The sequence below is a fragment of the Peromyscus leucopus genome, chromosome 10 (genome assembly GCF_004664715.2).
Source record: "Peromyscus leucopus breed LL Stock chromosome 10, UCI_PerLeu_2.1, whole genome shotgun sequence".
NCBI lineage: Eukaryota > Metazoa > Chordata > Mammalia > Rodentia > Cricetidae > Peromyscus > Peromyscus leucopus.
The window spans coordinates 82,301,629-82,309,924 of NC_051071.1; the positions used below are offsets into that span (position 1 = coordinate 82,301,629).

Consider the following 8,296-nt stretch of genomic DNA (forward strand, 5'->3'; position numbering starts at 1 on the left):
CTAAGGATCCTAGAAGTCCAGCTAGATGAGGTCATGTGCTCCAAAGTTTAGGATCACAAGTCTGAGGCAGTCAGGGCTATACAGAGAACCTTAGGGCAGGCTGGCCTGTGTAACATGGTCCTGCATCAGAAATCAAAAAAAAACAAAAAGCTGAAAAGAATATTAGAAAACCATATGGCTACATTACTCATAATAATTTTGTAATTCCTGAAGAAATTGCTTTCAGATTTTACTTTAAAATCTATCATATCAAGAAAGTATGACGGGAATGTGATTTGGTGAAGAAGAAAGTTTTTACCTAGGCATCCAAAGTAAAACTGAAGACCAAGTGCCTACACATCAGCGGTCTTACTCAGCCTTGAACCCTGCATGCTATAATAATATCAACCGACCAGGCAAGACATGCCCACTACTTCAATAGCGGCGTAACTCTTAGAGAGAGAAATAACTGCTTTCAGACTGGATGTGAGGCCTGTCCCACAGGAAAGAAGTAGTAGTATAGTCCTGGTCAAAGCCCATGGATCAGGGTGTGGCAGGCCTTAGGGGTAGCCTACTTTTGTTATTTTACTAAATAGTCATATTGTCATAGTTTCTAAATATTTATGCTTATACCCATAGTTCTGTGCTGTTCTTAACCTCTGTCAACAAAGCTTCTCTTTACAGTGGACAGGGGCTGTGCAGAGACTCAGAATTGGTCAAAGTTTTGAGACTAAGTGACTGTGAATGCTCATACCTCAATGGCATATTTGTAGAAAGCCACACCCCAAAGCCCAATGAACATGATGATGAAAGGGCTGGGAAGAGCATAAGAGTCAGAGGATAGGGAGGAGTGTTGGAAAATGCTGTCTTCCCTACATGACATGATGGTTGCACTATGGATACTTGCAAAAGACTCACAAAATGTCAAGCCAATTAAAAGTCCAGCATAGATAGATAGGGAGGGGTTCATAAGGCCCTACCCATAGCTGAGGACCTGTTGGCAACTGATGACTTCTGAGGGAGGAAGAATCATTATTTCTTATGGGCATGGCCACTGGTAGGTTGCCTATGCTCCAGTAAATGGTGCCATACCCATTCACCATGTACATGATACTAAATGGACTCTGGAATTAAGGGAAAAAAAGCTTATGAAAATCAGAGAAAGAATGTGTTGATAGGAGCCAGTTCTAAAGGAGTTGGAAGAGGGAAATTGGGTAGATTGATCAAAACACATTGTACACATGTGTGAAACTCTCAAAGAATGAACTTAAAATACTACAATATTTTTAAAAAGAGTGTCAGCAGATGGTCTGCATTAAGATGGTACACAATTCTACCAGATTAGTTACAGCATGACCCAAGAATGGAAGTGCCTCACTCAGCTGTCCTGGCCATCCGTCTGCCTAGCAAGAAAGAGTTAGAAGGTATTGAGGGCCATTGCCCATAAATTGATGACATCCACCATTAAAATTATCCCATAACTGTGTTCCAATTGCATTTCTGCCAACCTGTTTCAACTCCCCCAGAAACTTTTAATTTCTTTATAGAAAAGATAATGTACAAACCAAGCAACATCAGAAACTCAGTTTCTTTGTTACATATTTCTTATTGAAAATTAAACTTAAATATCCCCACACTGAGTTGTAAAACGTTCCCTAGAACCAAATCATTGCCTCTGCCTTGCTTCTATAGCTATGCTAATGCCTAGTTAACTACTGTGCCTTGCTTCTCTTTTACAACTTTTCCTCATTTCTTACCTCCTAACAAGTCCAACTCTAAAATGCTAATGCACCGGTTATGCAGGGCAATTATGAAAATCATATGGAAGAGCATATGTGTAAGCGCTCTAATCAAATGTGACAATCATGCGGATTCGTAATGGAACCTAGTGCCTAGCCAATGTTCGGCACATTGCAGATACTCACTAAATCCTTTGGACTTATTTATATGACACCTATTCCACAAGAGAATTGAAAAGAATAAACAAAGGATTACTTTGTAAAAATTTTTTCTTCTTTTTCAGCAAGACTGGCATTACTTATTTCACTCTAGTTATTTATCTTAAGTGTAAAAGGCAAACATCTGTTTCTCAGAAGCTTTACTGTGTTTGCTCTTCACATATACATTTTATGAGGATCTCCATAAAGACATTATACATTTACACATACATATACAAATAATGTGCGTTTACTCAAAGCCAAATATTTATTTCTTTCCTTATTCTGAGTTGATTTAGTCTCCCCAATTCAAAACACACTGCCATATTGGAGCCAAAAGGAAATCTCAGTGATAGAATGGTTGCCTAGTATGCCCGAGGCCTTTAACCAAATGCTCAGCACTGTAAGGGAGAGAAGGACAAAGAGAGGGAAGGAAGAAAAGTCACAACAGAAAAATTCCATTGACTAAATAGACATTAGTCAGCTTTCCATTACTATAACCAACGCTTGAGATGACTGACTTATGTGGAGAAAAGTTTTGATTTGGGTCAGAGTTTTAGAGATTCCAGTCCATGACTAGAGAGACCTATAGCTTTTGCTGGTATGTGGAACACACATTGTAGAATGTGTATGACAGGAATCAAAAGGGATAAAAAAAAAAAAAAGGGGGCTGGGTTCTACAGCCTCTTAAGAAATGCTTCCCAATCACCTGAAAATTTCCAGAGAAGCCAAATTCCTTAAAGGTTTTACTACCTTCCCCAAACACCAAATCTTCACTTCAGAGGCTTTTGGAGGATACTTAAGACTTTAGTTTAAGTATACACAAACTGCTTAAATATATCACCTTATATAACAATCAAAATAAACCAAGAATGTAGGTCCAGGTTTCCTCAAAAAACAGTTTCTTTAGTTCAAGCAGATAAGCTTAGGGTTTCTATTTGGGAAAGAGTTGAATAGAGAAGAGAACAACAATCAGTTCCCTTGTTCCTTCCTCTGCCCTTCTGCTTAAGTCCCGCCTCCTCACCTTCAGAAGCCACGCCCTTAGGCTTAAGTTCCGCATTCCTCAACTTCTGAAATGGCTGGTTCTTCTCTTTCCAAACAGCTCCAAAGCTCAGTGCAGTTTTAATTTGCTTATTGGTAGCTTGAGTTTTAGCTCCCCAGACCTGCTAAGTCCGTTATCATTTATCCATCTGCTTGACAGCTTCCAAAATTATCAGTGTGTCCCAAAATGTGCTAGAATGATAAGTCAGAAACTGAGAGGTGAGGTCTTATCCTTTGAATTAACAAGCCAGATCAACCGATAAAAACCCACATTAGCCACAGTACTCTCAGCTTGCTGGCGGCCTCCAAAGCTATTTAGGGACAGAGTCTGTTGGTTGGGAGAGGAAATTACAGATTATCCAATTCCACTTCAATCTATAATTAAATAACCTCATGAAAGAATCACTCATAGGCACTGCTCACCCATCAGCATATTCTTCCACAGAGCATCTTAACTTGCGTCTGACAGAGAAAACCTCTTCTTAGCCCATACATGTTTCTTGGCAATAAATCCCGGTGGTAGGCATGCTGCCTGACCCATAACTGGTGCTCAACAAATGTTTGTTGAATGAATGAGCACAAAGATCTGTCCCTCAGAAGTTTAATTCAGTTCAGCATGAGCAATTTAAGGTTGCGGCTTTCAATATTGGCAGAATGATGACTGGCAGCAAATCCTCACAAGAAATTTTCTTGTACTTTTTTGTTCATGAGCATCACCAAAGATGAATCTTTTTAAAGAGTGTTCTAGTTAGTTTCTACTTTAGATAGAAAACTGTTGCCTTAGCCCATTTCGGAGGCTGACAGCACTGAATGCTGTGGACCAAGCAGCTTATAAACAATAGAAATTTATTATCATTCTGAAAGTTCAGAAGTGAAAAACAAGGCAATAGATTTGCTACCTGGTCAGGTCTCACAATGCTCCCCGTTGTAACAAAAATACCCCCAAAAGACCCACCTCCCAATACCATTCATTACATTGCAGCTGAAGATTTCAACATACAAAGTGTAGGGAGACACATCCCATCTATAGCAGATAGAATCTGGAAATTCAAAATGGGGCGGGGGGAGTTGTGCATGCTTCATATTTAATTTTACCAAACAATTAAGATGCTCAAGAACTTAATATTAGACATTATGCCCAGACTGCTAAATTTCTAGTAGAGTTGAGAGTTCATGTGTTATAAAAAAAGAATTTCAGTCAAACTTCAGCTCCCTTTTCTCTTTCCCATAGATGCACTACAGCTAGAGGGCATGTACTGAGCGGGGGATATTCGGGGAGGAGTGGAGAAATAAGGCTTAAGCTGGTCTTCAGTATCACCTGCTCTCACCGGATGTGCCAGCCAGCCTAATCTATGAGAGGGAAGAGGCAGAGGGTGAATTCAGAAGGAAGGGTGGTCGGGGTTGAAAACCCCACAGAAGTTTCATTAGTGGCCCATCCAAGCTTTGCTGACCGGATTCTGATATTTGAACTTGAATTGTGTCACGTGCCCGCGCAGACTTCTTTGTTGTTTGCCTTTCTGCCTTCATCTGCGCCTTCTCGCGTAAGCCCCAGGGAGCTTTGCACCTGGCCCCGGCTGCTTGCTTCTGTCTGACAATTTCATAGTTCTGCTGCCAGTGGGTGGGTCGATCAGACTGTGCCAAGCAATTCGGATAGCATCATTCCTGGCAAGAAGAGACGTTTGCGGCGGCGGCGGCGGCACATGTAGCACCTTCCTGGAATTCCTGGAGGAATCCTGAGGGGCTCCTTTGCATAAAATTGGCTCTTTGCATCCTTCAGCTGGCAGCCAGGACCTGAGACCTAAAGCTGTTCTCCAGAAACAACGGTGGGAACATCAAATCCAAACTGTTTGGTACTGTTCTGCAAATATTAAAAAAAGTAAATGTTTTCATTTGCTTTGACAGATACTCCTGCAAGCAGCGTTTCCAGGGGAACATTATGACCATTTATTTTTACTGAGAAAATTTAACTTTTTACAAGTCATGACCATAATAATAACTGGCATACAGTGAACAGATTCGGGGCTTAGGCTAAACGCTGTCTCTCTAAATCCACACTACCATCTCACCTCTGTCTTACAAATAAAGCAAGACTGTAATGGAAAATGGTACTATGACCTCCCTGAGGTCAAATAACTTGCAAATCTGAAGTTCATGATTAACTAAAAATTATCCTGAGTTCTAAACTCAGCCACTATTACATTAGCCAACTAAATTAATGTAAATATTGATAAAGTTCTGGGGTGTAGAAGAGAATAAATAATATTAGGAAAAAGGAAAATTTATTGACATTTATTTCTCAATTAAATTAAAGTGTGAGTACAGGCAGATAATCAGTATTGCAATGCATCCTGAAGTAAGCAAAAACTGATTGTATCCAATTTTACCTATTTAAAACATATTCATCACTAGCCCAAAGGTGGCGTCACTAACAGAGAAGCTGAAACAGAACAAAGCCAGATTAGCACGAAACCTATTCCACTTATTTCTACCCTTATTCCTTTCTATTATTGTATTTCCGGGTCCTTGAATATAAAATATAATGGAAATATATCTTTGTATACCCTCATGTGACCATAGAACCAAAGACACCGGAGCCACCAACAAACTAGGGGGCAGAAACTTCGGTTAGTGCCGGCTCAGCCAGACAACTTGGCGGTGAACTCTTGGAGGTTGATGTCGGGGAAACATGCAGCAAAACAGGAGGAGGCTGGACCGACTCTCAGGTTGTGCTTTGCAGCCTGTAGGTCCTGTTACTTCAGCTGTGGAGTTTAATTACCAGAAATCCTCTGATGACCATGACAAAGACGGCAATGCTCATCAAACCCAGGGCTTCCACGCTTTTGAAAGACAAATAATCTTATTCTCAGTTGCTTATAAGTGCAGTTTAAATTTTAAAAAAAAAATTGAGATTTTATCTTAAATGCTTCTTCACCACCACCCTTTTATTTCTTCAACTGTTGTCTGTTTACATGCAGGCAGACTCTAGGGCAACAAGCCTGGAGATGGCTGCGGTGGTAGGGGAAATGGAAGTGAGAGATAGAGTCTGTAATGACCACTGAGTGGAGCGCAGGAACAGAAGAGTGCCATGCACCAGGAAGAGGGAGAGAGGTCAGGCAATGAGGGAAGCAAGTGTGAGCCAGGGCTGAAGGCCATCTGCATTGGAACTTCAACCGCACTCCCTAAGCCCCAATTCTTGCTGGCTGTCTCCTGATTCTAGGCCAGGACTTATAGTCCTCTCTGAGCATCACCTTCTGTAGAACAAAGTACAGAGAGCTATCGTTGTCCTCTTGGGATAAAATCAGAGGGCCTCCAGTCCTGTGTTCTTCTGTCATCCCTGGTTGAGTAGATCCACCATGGACAGCTGAGTGATGCACTGCATTTCACAGAGGTCATAATCTTCCTGATGCTCCAGCTCGCCAGGGCCACACTATAGCCCAGAGTGAGCACTGGCCTCAAGTATTTCTCTGGCCTGTGGATGAGTTGGAGAAGGGGGATGTGACAGGGGCTGGAAGAAAGTCTCCAGGAGGCTGCCATGGCACTACATACTTGATGTGATGACAGGAAAGTCAGGACACTGCCTGGTCAGCACAAGGACCACCGCTCCCTTTTTGAAAGCCTCAGAACTTGCCAATATTCATGGTCAAGTTCAGCCCCAGGTCTACATCCTCCACACAGGTTTCTTTGAGTGGGAACTCACAACACAGAGAAGATGCCATAGTGCTAATGGGTGTGGCCAGCTGTCACTGCTCTGGAGATCTGGTGTCACAGAAATGATGGAACCATGTAGGTGGGATCTAGCCACCTGGGGAACATGTCTGCCAATCTTAATGAAGATGATAACAGCACTTGAAGGAGGCTTCCACAGAGCCCACAGTCGTGGCTTCCGTGGGGGGGTCACTAGGAACGGGCACCAAGAGGCAGAGTTCCTCATGGAATTGCAAGTGGTGGACGCCAGCCTGTGCCTCAGGGGTAACCAGGTCCTGCACTCAAGCAACCTTCAGAGGGTGGTCCATTTGGGCTGTTTCTCCAGCTTGATGCAGTCAGGTGCATCTAGGACCACACTGGTTATATCACTGGCGTTCAGCCCAGGCAGGACAGGGTTTTCTGATCGCCTTCAGCGGCATCTGGTGTGCAGCAGACATCTTCCACGCTGTTGCATCGCCCAATCATCATCATCTGAGGAAGGAAGACCTTCTCCACTGGAAGAATCTCGATGCGTAGCTCACAGCCAGTATGACCTTGTGACTGGTCTCCAGGAACTCATCAGACCCATGAGCTCCCTTGGGATCTAGATCCTGCTGACAATCTTGGTGTTCTTCCACTTCTCTCTGAGGACCTCCTTAACTGTGAACATATCTGCTGCCTTGCAGATGAAAATACCATATCTACATCTTTCTCTACTCTGAACTTCAGATCCTGGATACCTTTGCTGGCATGGCTAGGATGCACAGAAGCCCCTGGAAGGTTCTCCTCCTTTTTGTTGCCTAAGGAGCCACCATTTCCCTTGCCTTTCACCAGGAAGTCAGCACCTTGCCCCTTCACCTGAAGGGAACGAATCCCTCATCATATGGTCTTCTTCCTTCCACTCCCACCACATTGCAAATGTTCTTGTTGTCTGACCACAGGATGTCATCCTCACACTTTTCCAAGCAGGTGTCATCCAGGGAGATCTTGAGCGTGACTCCCTTATTCTGCCCCCTTCACAGTGCTGCTGCCCTTGACAAGCACTGTCAGGATCTCAGATCCCTTAATACACAGAGCCCCAGCCACAGGCCACATGGCACTTACAAGTTCCAAGAGAGTAATTCAGACTAAGCACATTCACTCCAGACTTAATCAGCTCCTTCTTCAACATCTGCCCACAGATGAGGAAGCAGGACCCAGGGTATGAATGATGCCAGTGTTTCGAGGAGTGGTGGGTGATAAGCTGTTCTCCATGCAGCATGGATGCTCTAGGAACATGCCAACCATGATTTTGTGCAGCTGCTGTGTCTGAATGAAGGCAGTTATGCTGTACTTTGTGGCTTTGGCATGAATTCTCCAGACCTCAGGTATGCCACAACTCTACTGAGCTCTACTGAGCTACAGAACTATAGGATTGGGACGCTTAGCTCCTATAGGGCTGGAGGTTGAGGGAAGAAATGTATTTACAGATACGTCTCTGCACTCATTTTTAGCATGAAGTACTCTATGAAGTCTTCTTCAAATTCCTTTGGAGGAAGACAGACATGCTCCCTATGTAGTATAAGCTTATTATGGTGCAATGGTCTGTACATTTCCTAGTAGAGACTTTCCATAACTTATTGGAATCACTGATGAATTCACTCTTCTTTCAACAC

General features: G+C 43.0%; 1 pseudogene; it reads right to left on the reverse strand.

Moving 5' to 3' along the window:
• Positions 1-6,943: 6,943 nt before the first annotated feature.
• Positions 6,944-7,990, reverse strand: LOC114695749 (annotated as a pseudogene).
• Between the last annotated feature and the right edge of the window lie 306 nt (positions 7,991-8,296).